The following is an 18,315-nucleotide window of genomic DNA, read 5'->3' as shown; positions in this document are numbered from 1 at the left end:
CTTTCTTCATTCAGTTCAATTCTTTCTTATCAATTCATGTTTTAGAAGTGTTTATTATGGATCAGACATCATGCAGGGCACTGGAGATGCTAAAGCGAATAAGGTAAGGTCCTTTACTGAGGCAGCTTGTATTATAGACAAATGACAAATAGAAAGACAAGGGAGTCCCATAGAGAGGTCTGGGCCATCTCATGGAGATGGATCACGAGGCACAGAGGGGGCCTCTCAAGGCTTTCAGAGAGACACTAAAGGCTGAGTCGTGAGGTTGAGTGAAGACAGAGAAGGGGATTCTGGTTTGGGATGGGTATATGCAAAGACCCAAAGGAAAGAATCCACAGAGCCTGTTTGGGCAATTGCTAGTGGTTGAAAATGTCTTGAGTTCGGGAGCTAGAGAGGAGCAGTGGTGGGTGATGAATCTGTAGAAGGAGTGAAGGGCCATATTACACTAGCCACCTGCCAAGTTCTTCTTTAAAAAGAATTGTATCATGTATTCTTCTTGCTTCCACTTGTCTCTGGCTTAGACGAGTGTTATCATCTATTCCCCAAAGACTTGTTCCATAAACACCCTTGCTTTGTTTTTCCTGCAGGCACTCCTTTTTTTTTTTTTTTTTTTCCCTTGAGAGGGTGGAGGGGCAAGGGAGAGGGAGAGAGAGAATCCTAAGGAGGCTCCACACCCAGCATGTAGCCCAGTGCAGGCTCTGTCTCACAGCCCGGACATCCTGACCTGAGCTGAAGTCAAGATGCTTACCAGTTGAGCCACCCAGGTTCCTCTGCAGGCGCTATTTCTAAGCTCTTTTCCCCATAGGCTTCCTCCCTGTCCTCCTCCCCTAACTCTAGACCTTTGGTTTAGTCTTTGACTCCTGGTTATAGGCTCAGCAAGCCCAGGCTATTCAACCCTCTCGACACCTGGCAGAACAGGATTTGAGCTTCATTGGCCGGGACTATGTCTTGTGCCCAGTTTTGAAGAAGTTAGTATGACCAGAGGGATGGAACATGGCTATGTGACAGGGTCACTTCACATGCTGTATCAGGAGCTAGAGGCTCTGTGATAACTCACACCACATGCATGATTAGAATGCCATCACCAGAAGGAGAAATGCGTGCTTGGCAGCAAAAACAGAATTACCTAAAATAAAGATTTTACAATTGAGCCTTTTTTTTCCTTCTACAAAATTTACTGAGCGTCTTTGATGTTCATATACCATGATAAATAAACATGGTCACTGTCCTCACAATGGAAATAGCCTTCGATTGGGAGAAGATATGTAAGATACCACATTAATCAACAAGCAACAATTATCTTTGGGTCCACTTCAGTCTTATCTTCAACGTTATCCTGAAAAACTCTGTAGAGACTTCGCTGAAATGATTACGTGTTGCAGATATTAGGAATGTCAGGCTTGATATGAAAATATAAATTAGATTTTTATTGCATTAAAAACATCCAGAAAAATGTTTTGAATACTATGCCAGAGACAATGAATGAAGACTTTGGAATATTCACTACAAGAGAGCCAATGTGTGAACACCAGCTGTTTCCCCATTACTTGGGTGGGATGTTGGAAAATCTGGGACTTCAGAACCTTTTGAAAGGATAAAAGAATATGAATTTGGCATTCCTAGCTGTAGAAATTGTCTTTAAAGAAGATAGTTGAGAGTGATCATAATCTTAAGAGGAGAAATGATCCTAAGGGAAAATCATAGACAAGATACAAAATGAGAAAGAATATGAGTGTTCTGGGGGAGAACATCCTTACAAAATTCTGATTTGAAATTCTTAATGGAATGCCAAGACACTCACATTAAATATACCGCACATTTGAAGATATAATATACGTTTTTAATAACTAATTGCCCCAAACAGCATGGCATTTTTACATTTACCTCAGCTCATTTATCCCCAGATCCAATCATATCATCTAGAAAACTGCCAAATATAAGTGGCTTATTTAAGCTCGTGCATCTTACCTTCCTATTCTCCTCGTAGTTTATTTTTTTATTTTTTAAAAGACGTTATTTACTTATTTGAAAGAGAGAGAGTGAGCGAGAGTAAGAGCATGAGCAGAGGGAGAGGGAGAAGCAGATTCCCGTGCTGAGCAGGGAGCCCTATGCAGGGCTCCATCCCAGGACTGTGGGATCATGACTGGAGCCAAAGGCAATTGCTCAACTAACTGAGCCACCCAGGAGCCCTCTCCTCACAGTTTAAATAAAATTCTAACCTTGTATTAGTATGTATTATAGCTTAAATTAAAAAAGTTTTTTTTTTTAATGTCGGGGCCTGTGGCCCCCCCCTTTTAAGATTTTATTTATTTGAGAGAGAAAGCGAGCGAGAGAGAGAGAGAGAACGGGTGCATGAGCAGGGTTGGGGGCAGAGGGAGAAGGATAAGCAGGCTCCCCACTGAGCAGGGAACCCTTGGCTGCTTAGTCCCAGGACTCTGGAATCATGACCTTAGCTGAAGGCAGCCTCTTAACTGACTGAGCCAACCCAGGTGCCCCTAAATTTAATTTTTTGTTGTTACCGGCTTTAAGGATCTGCTTCGTAAAGATTGAGGGAAAAAAATGCATAAATGTAATGCTGTGGAAAGGCATAGGTGCTCTGGTCCAAAATCTCAATATAGGAAGCATAACCTGCTTTCTTTAACGTAGATTATTTGTAAGAAGTACAAGTCCTTCTTTCTCTTTCTCTTTTATTATTAATTAGGTAGGTAGAAGAGTATTTAAAACTATGTGTACAGTATAAAAAATATTGTGAAAACCATATTTCCACCAGCTAATTTGATAAATGGCCAGTAGTTTTGAAGGCTCCCTTGCTTTTCTTCCCCAATTCTATATCCTTTCCTTTTTTCTTCAATAATTAGTTTTCCATCTGTTTGAATGAATCAAATTAGTTTTTGTTTCCATTCCATGCACTTTTAATTTTTCTTAACATTATATTCTTGAAATGTATCTAAGTTAACGCACATTACTGTAGTTTGTTCATACTAACTTGTAGTTATTCCATTGTATGTGTGTGCAGTATTGTATTATATGAATATACCATAACTTACTTATCTCTTCTGTTGATGGGTATTTATGTTTCTGGTTTTTGTTGTTTTAAACACTGGTAGAACAATTTTTGTCCATGTCGCTTAGCCAGAGTGGAATTGGAGGGTCATAGATACGTGCCTCACCAGATTAATGCCAAATTATTTTCTGAAGTGACATTAACAACCAATAGCAGTCTATTAGAGTTCCTGTTGCTCCACATCCTTGCAACACTTGATATACAAGCATAAATATTTGTCAGTCTGTAAGTTTGGAGTGCTTCCCCCCCCCCATTTTATTTTATTTCTTTTCAGTGTCCCAGCATTCATTGTTTATGCACCACACCCAGTGCTCCATGCAGTACGCACCCACCATAATACCCACCACCAGGCTCACCCAACCTCCCACCTCCTCCCCTCCAAAACCCTCAGTTTGTTTCTCAGAGTCCACAGTCTCTCATGTTTTGTCTCCCCTTCTGATTTCCCCCAATTCACTTTTCCTTTCCTTCTCCTAATGAGCTCCATGTTATTCCTTACATTCCACAAGTTAAGTGAAACCATATGATAATTGACTCTCTCTGCTTGACTTACTTATACTCAGCATAATCTCCTTCAGTCCCATTCATGTTGATACAAAAGTTGGGTATTCATCCTTTCTGATGGAGGCATAATACTCCATAGTATATATGGACCATATCTTCTTTATCCATTCGTCCGTTGAAGGGCATCTTGGCTCGTTCCACAGTTTGGCAACTGTGGCCATTGCTGCTATGAACATTGGGATTCAGATGGCCCTTCTTTTCACTACATCTGTATCTTTGGGGTAAATACCCAGTAGTGCAGTTGCAGCTCTATTTTTAATTTCTTAAGGAATCTCCACAGTTTTCCAAAGTGGCTGCACCAACTTGCATTCCCACCAACAGTGTAAGAGGGTTCCCCTTTCAGAATGCTTATTTTATTATGTTTTATTTTGTATTCTTTGATCACTAGTCAAGTTGAGTGTATCTTAAGTAGGCTCCATGCCCAGCATGGAACCTGATGGTCTCCATCTCCTGACCCTGAGAGCATGACCTGAGCTGAAATCAAGAGTCAGATGCTTCAGATGCTTGACAGACTAAGGCATTCCTCGTATTTCTGTATATATTGAATTAATGTTCACTTTTTCCTGACTTGCCTGTCCACTTGGTCTGTCAGTCTTTTGATGAACAGAAGATCATAGCTGTAATATACTTAAATGTGTTCCTCTTTTCCTTTATAGTGAACTTTTTGCCTGTGTAAGAAATCCTTCCCTACTCTAATGGTCAAATAGGCATTCTTCTGTTCTTTTTTTTTTTTTTTAATTTTCTAAAAATTTTATTTATTTATTTGACAGAGAGAGAGATCACAAATAGGCAGAGAGGCAGGCAGAAAGAGAGGAGGAAGCAGACTCCCCGCTGAGCAGAGAGCCGGATGCGGGGCTCCATCCCAGGACCCTGAGATCATGACCCGAGCCAAAGGCAGAGGCTTTAACCCACTGAGCCACCCAGGCACCCCTCTTCTGTTCTTTTTATAAAAACTTATAGTTTTCTTTTTTTCCCCCATGTGTAAGTATTTAATCCCTTGGAATTGGCTGTTCATAGTGAGGGTCCACTTCCCCTTCCCTCATATGGACATCAGTGATTTCAGAGCCAGGTCATGAAAAGGCATCCTTTCCACACTTCCTGGTGTCATCTTTGTCATACTTCTGTATTACATATATTTGAGGGTCTTTTGGGAGGACAGTTTATGCTGTACCTCTGGTTTAGTTTTCTAGTCTGCCACTAGCATAGCGTATTAACTGCAATTGATTCAAAGTACTATCAGCCGCTGTGGCATTCCTCACTTTATTTTCTTTTTCAAAATTTATCTATTTGGGGTCATTTGAGGGTTAAGTTACAGATATTATGGGCTTTTGTACCTAAATACTTAAGTGAATATAATTTTCACAGTCATGGAATTTTATATTGATCTACTATTATTTACTATAAGATATATTCAGATTTTAACAGTCATCCCAATAACGCCTTTTATAGCAACATTCTTTCCTTGATTCCGGATCCAGTTTGGGTCACGTATCCCCGTTAGTTGTTATATCTCTTTAGTTTCCTTTAATCTGGAAAATTTCCTCTGGTATCTCTTGTCTTTAATGATAGTAACATTTTTGAAGAATACACAAACCGGTTGTTTTGTGGCACTTACCTCAGTTTTGGTACAGTTGCATTTTTAATAGGAATGCTGTATACTAAGTTACACTGTTCCCTTTTCAGTGCCTGATACCAGAATGTCAATTTTTCTCATTATTGAAGCTATTAATTTTGGTCACCTGGAATGTCAGCCAGTTTCTCCACTGTAAAGATTTCATATTTCCCTTTGTAGTTAATAAGCAATCAGTGGAGAGAAATTTTAAATTATGTACTGTTCTGTGCTTTATCAAACTTTTATCCAGTAGTTCTAGCATTCGTTGGTGATTCCTGCCTGAATCAATTATTTTTACTATGCTTTCCACTCAATTATGTTTTAGTCATATCATTCTTCCTGCATTATTTACGATTAACATTTTAGAAATAGATACAAGTTCTATTTTGTTTTTTTCAAATCTTCTTGGCTATTTAAAAATAATTTTTTAACTTATATTTTTACCTGTTTTATTTCTCTGTATGATAAAGTTGGCTATGCTTTTTATGTGTTTGATAATTTCAACATTTGTTTCAATCTGATTTTTCTATATACTGATCCTTTGTATGTTTTGTACTTTTTGACTATGAACTCAATTTTCTTTGTACTTTATCTGAGTCACTTTGCATTTTTCCATACACTTCTGGGAACAACCAGTATTCTAACTTCCAACTGCCAACTTCCAGGCACTTTACATTAAATTTTCTCCTGAAGTTTTTCAGACCATTCAGGTAATGTGAATTTGGGCTATAGAACTCATGAAATCTAACTTATAGTTAAGAACTTTTAGAGAAGGGGACGCCTGGGTGGCTCAGTTGGTTAAGCAGCTGCCTTCAGCTCAGGTCATGATCCCAGCATCCTGGGATCGAGTCCCACATTGGGCTCCTTGCTCGTCAGGGAGCCTGCTTCTCCCTCTGCCTCTGCCTGCCATTCTGTCTGCCTGTGCTCGCTCTCTCTCCCTCTCTCTCTCTGACAAATAAATAAAATCTTTAAAAAAAAAAAAAAAAAAAACTTTTAGAGAAGAATTTTTCTCTTGTCACTCAGTACTAAAATGCAACAGGCAATGTTTTCTCGCTGTCTTTAGGATGAGGAAGATGTGGGTCGATGCCAAGTTTATCCTTTCTCTGAGAATGTAGCCTTTGGACAGCCTGCTTCATGGATGGAGTCTTCTATGTGATTCCCCGACTTGGAAGGACCCTGAATTTATCTTTTGTCCCCAGTGTCCCTGGAAGCCATGCAAATGAAGCTCAAATTCACAGTTTTGATCAGCGTCAGGGCAAAATCTGGCTTTTGCAGTTTGCTCATCTCTCTGAACTCTTGTTTCCACTGAATTTTTGTCTTCTGTGTGTTTCTTATCATTTCTGTTTTCTGTGTGTTTCTTATCATTTCTGTTATCCATTTCAAACATCTTAAAAGAACCTTTAATAATTTGTCCTGTCGTTTTAGTTGTTTTTAGAGACAGTTATTAAGCACTGTGCTGTTGGAAATGGATTCCTTCACACTCTCTTTACCTTTATATTGAGATCCATTTGCCTTTTACAAAGTCACACAAACATGAACATATTCAAATATGTTAGTGGGGTAGACTTCAATGTGCCTATTTGTTCTCCTCATGGAATAATGCATAAAAATCCATAAGAGGCTTAATGAGGTTATTTCATGCAATTGGAGTCTAAAATCCAGTTTCATAGGTGATTGATTCGATCACAGATGTTTCAACTTTTTGGCTGTGTTGATGAAACAGTAAGTAAAATGTTTTGGCAGGGAATTAAATTAGGCCCTACAGTCCAAACAAAATTCAAGATTTTTTTTTTTTAACTTTTTCTTCTAAATATTTGTTTGGAGTGACTCATATAACAAACAGGCACTTAGCAAATATTAATTGGGTAGGCAAGCAATGAATGCATGGATAAATATTGTTCAGTAGCTCCATCCCAGTTAAATGTACACTGGATAGCCATCAGTTGGCCATCAGTGAGTCAGGTTTATACCTGGCTTCATCCATCTTTAGTACCTTCTATAAACCTGACAAGAGGGGAGGGTTGGAGAAAGAGGCTTTCTGTGAAACACTGTAAATACTTGCCTCACTTCAGCCACTAAATTGAATTTCTAGCATAAATCCTCCCCTAGACATCAACAGTGTGGTATTATTTGGAAAGGTACAATTGATGTAAATATAAGTACTGGCTATTTATCAAGCCATACCTTTCTTTTTCCACTAAGAGCTAAACAGACTGTAGTATTCGCTGTCATTGAAAAACATTGAATTTTCAAGGACTGCTTCCTAAAGTCTGGGTATTTGATTTGGAAACATTTTTGCCTGGAATTCTGGTTGCTGTTGCTCTGAACAGGTTGGGCTGTGAGAGTAGTCAGAACTATAACAGAATTGTAAAGACCTTAGAATCTCAGAAGAGAGCCCCACCCCGCCTTGGAGAGTTTCCTGAGCAGCAGAGAGAACTTCTGTGTCATTGGTCAGAAAGGTGTCATCTCAGTAACTGGTCATTTGGTAGGTATAATCCTAGGAGCAGAGCTGGACTGGGTGTCTAGCATACAGGCAAGGGTTAAGCATGGGTGGATGTAACTTCTGAATATTAATTGAGAGACACATTATGCTATAGATCAGCTTCATCTAAGCTACTTCCTGAAAGGGTTACTCCTTCTAACCCATCTGCCACTCCTCTTTGAATAGGATAGAACAATTTTTAATTCTTTATGTTCTGAGTCTTTGTACCTCTTTAATGGTAATAAAAGCCTTACTAATGTATTCATTTAAGTGTATTCACACAGTGGCCTTTCCTAAGGAATCGTCCCAGGTATGCCAGAGAGGTACCCAAGTCCTATAAGACCAGGGGTCCTGTATTCTAGAAACCAAGTTTTAAAGCTTAGGAAAATCACGACTGTTAAGTATTCATTCCTTCATTTCCATTGTAAATAAAAATATTATTATTGCCTTCCTCTCCTACATTGGATAGAACCAGTGGCTAAGTCGGAAGGGATCTCTTCGTAGGTTGCTTAATTTATATCACCTCTGAGCAAGTCATTCAACTAGATGGCTCATACTGAGTTTGGTTACATAATATATGGAGAGTATGTTATTCCAAAGCTATTTAATTTATTCTTTATTTTTTCCAGTGACTGAACATTGGAGGAATAAAAATATACATTTAAAATACCTATTTATGTTCAAATATTTTTGGTTCGATAACCAAGTCTGTAATCTGTTCGGTACAGAAAACTACAGGATGTTGCTTTTTGATAGCTGGCTGCTGAACACAATGGTGGTGGTATATTCTGTTTTTTTTTTTTTTTTTTTTTTTTTTAAAAACAGGGTTTTTAAAGATTTTTTTTATTTATTTGACAGGCGGAGATCACACATAGGCAGAGAGGCAGGCAGAGAGGCAGGCAGAGAGAGGAGGAAGCAGGCTCCCTGCTGAGCAGAGAGCCCGATGAGGGGCTTGATCCCAGGACCTTGAGATCATGACCTGAGCCGAAGGCAGAGGCTTAACCCACTGAGCCACCCAAGGTGCCCCGGTGGTGGTATATTCTGATAGATGCAGTAGACATAGTGGTATAAAGATCTTCAAATTTTATCATGATCTGGTTCTCCATCACCATCTACTACTCTGGCAAATAAGCACTTATAGGTTACTTACCAGTTTTAGAGAAGAGTTCTGAACATGAGAGTGTTTAAATCACTTGAAAAAGCACCCTAGGGGCACCTGGGTGACTCAGTCGGTTCAGTGTCTGACTCTTGATTCTGGCTCAGGTCATGATCTCAGGGTCCTGAGATCAAGCACCAGGTTGGGCTCCGTACTGGATGTGGAATCTGCTTAAGATTCTCTCCCTCCCTCTTCCTCTGCTCCACCTCCCCTGCTAGCACGCTGGCACGTGCTTGCACTCTCTCCATCCCTCTCTCTAAATAAATAAATAAGTAAAGTTTCACTTAAAAAAAAAAAACACCCCTATAGATCATGTCTTGGCCCAATTTAAATTCAAAAGAAATTAAACATGATTTTGGGTTTCCTAAGAGGTTGAAATGTTCTCATTGTTGACTGAAAATTCAAGACTTAGCAGCAGTGTTCAAGTGTCCATATTACATCCATTTCACTTATTCTCTTGTATTTCCCTGATATGAACAGATAGTTGCTATAGAGCAAGAACATCCCCAGCATTTACAGGGTCTAGTATAATTTGGTTTGATTGCTTTAACTCTGATGTATAACCCCAGATTTTATGTGTTTTCTGGGAATCTACAGGTAAAACTCCAAAATTTGAGAAGTAGATGATACATATATTTGGCAGAAAGGTTAATCTAGGTGCTTTTAGATTGAATCTTTTAGTCAAAGAATAAGTACTAATATGAGATCATACATATGGAGAACAGCATATATGGTGTGAGGAAGGCAGCAGAATCAAGGATTAACTCAGTAATTCTCAGGTGTTTGAGAAAACTTAGATACTGGGTTTAGGTGGTGTATGAGTGAGAAGCTGAGTGAATGAAAATTTTAACAACAAAAACAAGTGAGCATAATTTTCTAATATTTCTAATGTTATAATTTGTGAGGGTTAGTTTTTCTGAAGAAGATATTGAGTAGTGATAATAATAACTATTATGCTAATAGTTATAGCTAGTTTTTATTCAGAACTTACTAAGTTCTACTCATGCTACTGTTTTTTAAAAAAGTATCCTGCAGTAGGCCACCAATTTAGGTAATACCATCATCTCTATTTTATAGGTGAAGAAATTAAAATTTAGAGATAACATGTAGCTTTTGCAGCTGGGGATAAAGAGCCAGAATTTAAAAACTGGAGCTTTATAAATCACTAAATTATGGGTCAATGGACTTAAAGAAGCGTATTCCAGGACTAGAGTAGAATAAAACTGGGGGTAATGGTCATTTGCATAGATGGCACATTCAGAAGGATTCAGCAGAGTCTGGAAAATAATTATATGGGCAGTATCATTGTGTAGCGGATGGGTGGGTAAGTGGGAGCAGGATATCCAAGGCTGTCTACGGTTGCTGAACTTGAGGCAGCCTGCCCGCTACTGCAGGACCTCATTTCTTTGGTGTTGGGATGGCCCAGGTTTCAAGTGGCATATTCTGGTTACCCCAGGCCACTGATGAGATGGGATGGGATTAAGTTCTAGAACAGGATAATGCCCTTGAATCTTACCTCCCAGAGGTTCTTCCCCTCCCCCTCCTCCACCTTCCTCACCTCTGCTTGAACTTCTTAGTCTCCACCTGCTTGTTTTCAGACATGCTGTTTTTTTCGTTTGGAGACAGCTCACCTCCTTTTCACACTCCTTTCTTTAAAGTCATTTGAGATGTGACTTCAATTGCAAAGCTTTCCTGACTCCCCATTATGGGACAGCTTCCATGTTCAACTTGAAGTTCTCACAGTCCTCCACTAGAGCAATCATGTAAGAATATCATGATTGTTTATTTGTTTGACTTCCCACCAAGCCTGTATACCTGAAAGCAGAAAGCATGAGTTTTAGTTTTTCTTTTTTTTTTTTTTTGGTATCTTTGTGTCTTGCACATGATATTCCCTAATAAAAAGTGTATTAAAGCCCAATAACTGAATAAGTGAAGAAATCTATAGTAGTTGACAAGAGAACAGTGAAGTGGCATAGTAAGGAAGGGAGTGAAGAAGGTGTTCAGGTGACTATTCAGGTATCTAGGAGTAGAGCTCAGTAGAGAGAGGGGGTGAGGAGGAAAGGGGAGAGAAGGAGAGGAAATCCTTGTGGGAAGAGGTGGCAGGCCGCCCAGCCTGTCTATAGATGGCTCAGATTATAGAACAGGCCAGACAGCAACACATAGCAGTCATAATGCAATTCAACTCTTTGGAGAGCTGCTTAGAATTTTACTGCGCTAAAAGCAGAATGCCTGATTAATATTTTACCATGCTAGCTCTCACAAGGCAGAGGGAGTAACACGGGGAAGGCTGTTTAGGACTTGGTGTTCGCACAGTGTAAATAGGCATGCTGTGGAGGACAGAGGGTCTCTGGGGAAAGGACACTTGGCTCTCTTTACACAAAATGAGCACGTTTACTTTTCTGACCACTAATGTTACACACACATTTGTAAAAAATGGAATGTAAAGAAATGTAGGTAGAGAAAAAAGAGAAATAACACTAAATTTCCTTTGATCCCTACTACGTCTAACATTTGTGGTGTATAGGTCTTTAATAATATAAATTTGCATATAATATATGCTGTATATGCTGTTTTTATGTATTTGGAAAATACAGTTTGGTAACATTTTAAAAAATTAATGCTAGTTTGAGAATAATCTTTCTGTATTATTTCAGATTCTTTTAAAATAATACTTAATTAGATAAATGATTATCTATGGTTCTGTCATATCAGGAATACTTAATCTCTTGTTGGATGCTTAAGTTATTTTCAAGTTTTATAATAGTAAGTAATACTGCAATGTATGTATTTGTGCAAGACTTAATTTGTATTGTTATGTATATGTTTTCTGGATGGATTTCTCAGAAATGAAATTACAGGCAGACTAAGACTATTAAATATTAAGGTGCTTCATACATTTACTACAGTTCCCTTCCAGAATTATAGTTCCACTAGTGGAATATGGAAGTGATATTTTCTTTTTCTTTCTTTTTAAAGATTTTATTTATTTATTCAACAGAAACAGGAGAGAGAGAGAGAGGGCACAAGCAGGGGGGAGCAGTAGGCAGAGGAAGAGGGTAGAGAACTAGTCTCCCTGCCGAGCAGGGAGCCCAATGCAGGGCTGGATCCCAGGACCCTGGGATCATGACCTGAGCCGAAGGCGACACTTAACTGAGTGAGCCACCCAGGTGCCCCATGGAAGTGATATATTTTCACTTTACCTTGGCTTATATCCAAATATGTATGTATGCCACATATGTATGTATATACATACATTATATATAATATTAATAAATACAAAATATATATCTTGATTTGCATTTTCTTGATTACTAAAGAGTTTCTTTGATTACTAAAGAAATTAATGATTACAAAGACTTCAGTACACCTTCAGTAACAGTCAGTTAATGAATTGTTTCTTTAAGGTTTTCACCCATTTATTTCCTTATTTATTTTTCTTATAAATCAGTGTGATTCTATAGGAAGTTTTTAGATTTATTTTCTTTACCCCTTACTTTGCTTCTGCATATAACAGGAAGAAACAGGAAATGACTAGGATGTAAAAGTCCTCACTCCTTACAGGAGCAGGGATGGAGTGGTGGCTATTATAAATCTTTTCTTTTTATCATGGTCAGTTTTTCTGACATTTGTGTGGAGGTGGAGAAAGAGAAACTAATAAGGGACAGAGCCAGAGGACTGATGAGTACAGGTGGGGAAGCAGGAGAGAGCAATGGAGGGTGGCAGTGTAGGATACCCCAAAATATGCCACTTGAGTGTAAGGATTATTTTTGAGCTAAAGGCCCATGAAAAACAGGTTCAAAAAGGCCACTCTGACCTCTCCTTTTATTCCGGAAAGCAGGAGATATTACTCCCACATGAAACCAGGAGGAAAGAAACATTCTTACTATCAGAGATAATAGTCAAGGGCAAGAGAACTTTGTACAAACAGACCTTGTCAAAATAACTCTTATCTTCCTTCAGTCTGTCCATATACTTTGGTTACTGGCCCATACTTGCCTCTCTTTGTTTAATCACATATATAAAGCACTTAGGTTTGGCATTTCTTTGGGTCTCTAGTTCCTTATGAGGGCCCCATGTCATGTAAAACTTAAATAAATTTGCATGGTTTTCTCTTACTACTCTTTTTGTCACGGAATCCTAGCTGATAACCTAAGGTGGGTAGAGGAAGATACTTTCCTCTCCTACAGCAACGTAGGAGAAAACAAGGCAAGTTAGGGTTTCAAGAAGGAGTGTGGTCAACAGTGATAATGCCCCAGAGTAATCACATAATGTAAGAACACGACCAAACACACACTAGGATTATCAATAACAGTATCAATTAGACACATATTTTTGTTCATTGTTTAGTGTTTTACATACTTGCTCCACTTAATCCTGATAGCAATTCTTTGAAATGATATTATTATCTCCACTTACAGATTGGGAAACTGAGACTTACTGAGGCTAAGAATTTGTCTAAGGTCACACTACTGGTGTGAAATCCGTATCTAGGTTTTTCTGGCTCTAAATTTCAAATATTTCACCATAACAATTTATTGCAACGTGAGGAAGACCCATGAGACTACTTTGAAATGCTGAACTCTCCATTATGATTTATTTAAGCAGACATTAGACAACCATCTACCAGGATGTTGTAGAGTTTCTTCAGTCAATTGGGAAGGAACATACAAGGTTCTCCTGAAAAATTATACCTGTTGGGTTTAGTGGTCTTCCCAAAGAAGAAGTGGACATTCCTGTTGTAAGAAGGTAATGTGTTGTCATTTCTGGCATCTCATATTTTAAATGATATAATGCATGACTCTGGTCATTATATCTAGAGGAATTTTATATTTTTATATAAATTAAATCTACATATGGATTTCTAAATAAGAGATACTGGTCATTAATGTTCAGTTGCTGGTTATTAGACAACGTTTGACAATAATATGCTGTTGACTCCAGAGCTACAAAATTCTGAGCAGGAGAAAATATTTCATCCTTATATTCCCGGCTATGTTTATTAATTTGATCTCTGTTTTACCAAATCTGCAGCAGATCAAGTATTTCTGCCATTCTTACATATTTCCCTATCCATGACCTTCATTATTTATGTAATGGTAAGTGATTGCCGGCCACACACTTACTGGTATTTATAGCTGCAAAGACCTCTGCCTTCTTGTAAGTGGCAGTACATTTCTTTAATCAATTTGAAGCACATTCTGGATTCACTGCTAATCTCCTCATTGTGGGCTCTGTTCAGTACAGGTCAGGAAAGTAATCATAACAAAAATGTGAAAGACATAATTATGGTACCATCCAATCCAATGCAATCAAAGCAATTAGCTAATTTCCATTTGTAAGTTCAAATGATACAATCTGTGTGTTCTGTCAAATACATTGAAAAGCTGAAAATTGTAGGAGATGAGTCATTCATAATGTATGGACCAGCAAATTCTTGAAGGCATAGATATCTGCAGTGATGCCCACAAACTCTGGCATGAAATAAGTTCTCAGTAAATATGATGGATCACCTAGTTGTGATTTAGACTAATTAATGTCACCTGTGACTATCAAAAATTGTATTTAGACTTGTGATGTAAAATGAACCGAAGATCTTTCCATTGAATTTGATTTAGTCATATGTTTGAGTGTTGATTTTTAGGGACGTTTGGTTAAATAAATAACAATTTTTTATTTTAGTGGGGATATTAAATTTTTGTTTTGGTATTATTAATAGATTATAATGTGAAAACATTATAAGATGTTTTAAAAAACACTTTTGGAAGGTAAAACAAATTTTTTTAAGCCTGAAAGAAGTTGAAAGTTCTAAAGATTGTCCCCATTTCCTGGGGGCTAACCAGGTGGATTGGGCTGGAAATTGTAGGTGTTTTTAGTGGCATCTTGGGAGCTTCCTAGTGGGAGGTGGGGAGAAGGGGCAGGGTGAAGATTAGTGACCAGGGGAGGAGCAGCATGCCAGAAAGAAGTGAATGTATCCTGTTACCCCCCTCCATTCCCCTCATTCTCACCCTCACCCTCCCATCCTTCCTAACCTCCCCTTCCTCCCTCCCTCCCTCCCTCCCTCTCTCCCTCCTTCTCTGTCTCTCTTTGTGTGTGTATGTGGGGACTCTAGCACCATGAAAACAGATACCTCATACCTAGAGATAAGTAAATCTCCTGCCCCTCCTCCCTGCCCCCCTTCTGATTTGGAGGAGAAAGAGTGGGAGTGAGCCCAGGAGACTGTGGTTCCAGAGCTAGGAGAAGCACAAGGTCTCACTGGTCAGTGCAGTTCAGTCACTGTGCAGATGAATCTGGAAGAGCTGAGACCCCTATGAAGTGAGTCTTGCTTCTGCGCCAGGTGTCCTGCTTGACTCTCAGCTGGAGAGGATGAGTTGATTTTTTTAGGCTTGCCCAGTTCTGGTCCATGTGGGCTTTTCTGCACCAAGAAGCCCTTTACTATTGCACAGTGCACGGCAATGGAGAGAAGGCACTATGCATGGGACCTTCTGGGGGCATCTCCTGAAGCATTATCAGATGCCCCGGGGGTGGAGGGGCAGGACCTGGACATTCAATACTTGTAGCTCTAGTTCATTCCTCTTAATTGCTGTTATATAGTATCCCATTACATGAATCCTTAGAACGGTTATCATATTTATTCAAAGGAAGTTCAATTTTCCCTTCTGTTTTGTACCTTTTCAACCCTATAATGCTCCCAGATTACTTTGCATTGCCATGGAAGCTATATAATTATGGACACATGTATGAGTGCCTTTGTTCGAGGAATATTTTTAAAGTGCCTTCAGCTTGTCAGGCCCCATGTTCAGTGCTGAGACAGATATAGCAGGACTTTGGTGTAAAGTGGAAGGCAGATATGTATATAAATAAGTGATGGTTCTGCCACCAGAGCAGGGTGGTTTTTGGGTGGGTACAGCCTGCTCTGGGACTAGATGAGGTTATGGGTCAAGGTCAGTATGGGGATGGGCAGGAGGTGGGGAGCAATTAGGAAGCCCTCACAGAGGAAGTGGCTTTAGAAGGAATGAATTTCCTGGAAATGAAGGGGAAGGATTACCCTTATAAAGGGATTAGCTCCTGAGAAGAAAGACCAGGGGATTTTTGAAAGGGAATCATTAAATCAATAAATTGTAAGTAGATTAGTTAGTAGAAGAACTGTGGTGGGTGGGGAGCTGGGCTGCCAGGCTCTTTTACAATTTCCCTTCCCTTAGAGTGGAATGGATGAGTAGTGCCCACCACTTAGACCACTTGTAGCAATGTTTGAATTACCACTGAGAAATATGGGTATATTTATACACTCCACTCATTGAAATGGATTCCTAAAACTCTCCAGTGTTACCTCCTTCAGGGATTAAAAGCATGGTCTTTGTGGTCCAACAGAGCTGCCTTTAAGATCCAGCTCTGCCCATGTGATCTTAACTCTTCTGAACCTCAATCTCCTTATCTGTGAATTGGAACAATAGCAGGTTTCCTGCTGTTGCAGGAGTTCAGAAAGATATGCTAATAGAGTCATCGGTTCTCCAGGCATTTACTCTTTCTTGGCTGGCAGGGCTCATGTTCTCTGCAGGGTTCCGGGGACATGGTTGGCCAAGCTGCGGAGTCCCTGGTATTCCTAAATTCAGTTCAGTCAGGGAGCTGGGTGGGCTACCTGTTACAGTCGTTTCATAAATCTGAGTGAAGAATATTTATAGGGATCCCATGGAAACAGCCTTTCTTCTTCAAAGAAGGCTTTCGAAAAGCCTGATTAAGCAAAGTGAAACAACTTTCTTGACTGCAGGATTTCTTGAAGACTTACATAACTTAATGAGTATTTTGAATATCAAAGGATGAGATCATGGTATGGAGCATTTTCCAAACTTAGCACACAAGGGAATCCCCTTTCAGGGTACCTCTGTTACCATCTTCTTGAACCCTGGTGCTTCGCAGAACAAAGCTTGGGAGTTGACACAGCACATAGCCAAGACTTCATTCAGTGTCAGGACATGAAATGGATTCTCAGTTTCATCCTTGGATCTTATGATTCCCTCTTTCTCCTCTGGAAGTGATGGAGAGAATGCATTATAGAAATCATGTTTATCCTGTGAGATGTTAATTTCCAAGTCTTTGTGATGCCTCAGAAAAATACCTCAGACTAATATTCCTAATTAGTCTGTTATGACTCTATTATCTCATCCTGAAATTTCTCTAAATCTTTCTTGAGTCTATTGGATTTCTTATTATGAGTCATATATATTTTTTTAAAATTTGAGTGTAGTTGTCACACAATGTTACATTGGTTTAAGGTGTAGAACATAGTGATTCAACAAGTTTATACATAATGTTATGCTCACCACAATTGTAGCTACCATCTGTCCCAATACGTTACAGTATCATTGACTATATTCCTTATGCTTTGCCTTTTATTTTTGTGACTTATTCATTCCTTCACTGGAAGCCTGATTGTTCCATTCCCCTTCACCCATTTTGCCAAATGCCCATCCTCCTCTCCTCTGGCAATCATCAGTTTGCTCTCCGTATTTACAGGTACAGTTCTCCTCTTTGTTTCTTTATTCATTTGGGGTTTTTGTTGGGTTATTTGTCTCTTTTTGGGGTTTGTTTGTCTTTTAGATTCCACTTACATGTGAAATCATGTGATATTTGTCTTCCTCAGTCAGACTTACTTCACTTAGCATAATAATCTCTAGGCCCATCCATGTTGTCTCAAATGGCATGATCTCATCCTTTCTTGTAGCTGCATAACATTTCAGTGTGTGTGTGTGTGTGTGTGTGTAAATCATGTCTTCCTTATCCATTCATTTATTAATGGACATCTAGATTGCTTTCATAATTAGTTATTATAAATAACACTGCAGGAAACATAGGGGTGCAAATATCTTTTCAAATTTGTGTTTCCTTTTTCTTTGTATAAAATATGCAATAGTGGAATTAATGGATCATAATGGTATTGCTATTTTTAATTTTTTGAGGAAACTCCATACTATTTTTAACAGTGGCTGTTTGAATTTATATTCCCACCAACAGTGAATGAGGGTTCCTCTTTCTTTCTCCACATCCTCACTGATAATTGTGTTTTTTTTTAAATTTTTTTTTAAACTTTTTTTTTTTTAAATATTTATTTTTTTATTTGACAGACAGAGAGCACAAGTAGGCAGAGAGGCAGGCAGAGAGAGAGGGGAAAGCAGGCTCCCCGCTGAGCAGAGAGCCCGATGTGGGGCTCGATCCCAGGACCCTGGGATCATGACCTGAGCCGAAGGCAGAGGCTTTAACCCACTGAGCCACCCAGGCGCCCCTCACTGATAATTGTTATTTCTTGTGTTTCTGATTTTAGTGATCTTAATAGGTATAAGCTGATGTCTCATTGTGGTTTTGATTTGCATTTCCCTGATGATGAAATGTTCCCCATTTTTCCATGTGTCTTTTGGCCATCTGTATGTCTTCTTTGAGAAATGTCT

The sequence above is a fragment of the Enhydra lutris genome, unplaced genomic scaffold (assembly GCF_002288905.1).
Source record: "Enhydra lutris kenyoni isolate GAN:26980312 unplaced genomic scaffold, ASM228890v2 scaffoldscaffold59, whole genome shotgun sequence".
Taxonomy (NCBI): Eukaryota; Metazoa; Chordata; class Mammalia; order Carnivora; family Mustelidae; genus Enhydra; species Enhydra lutris.
The sequence above is the reverse complement of the archived record's forward strand: the minus strand, read 5'-3'. Positions refer to the sequence as shown.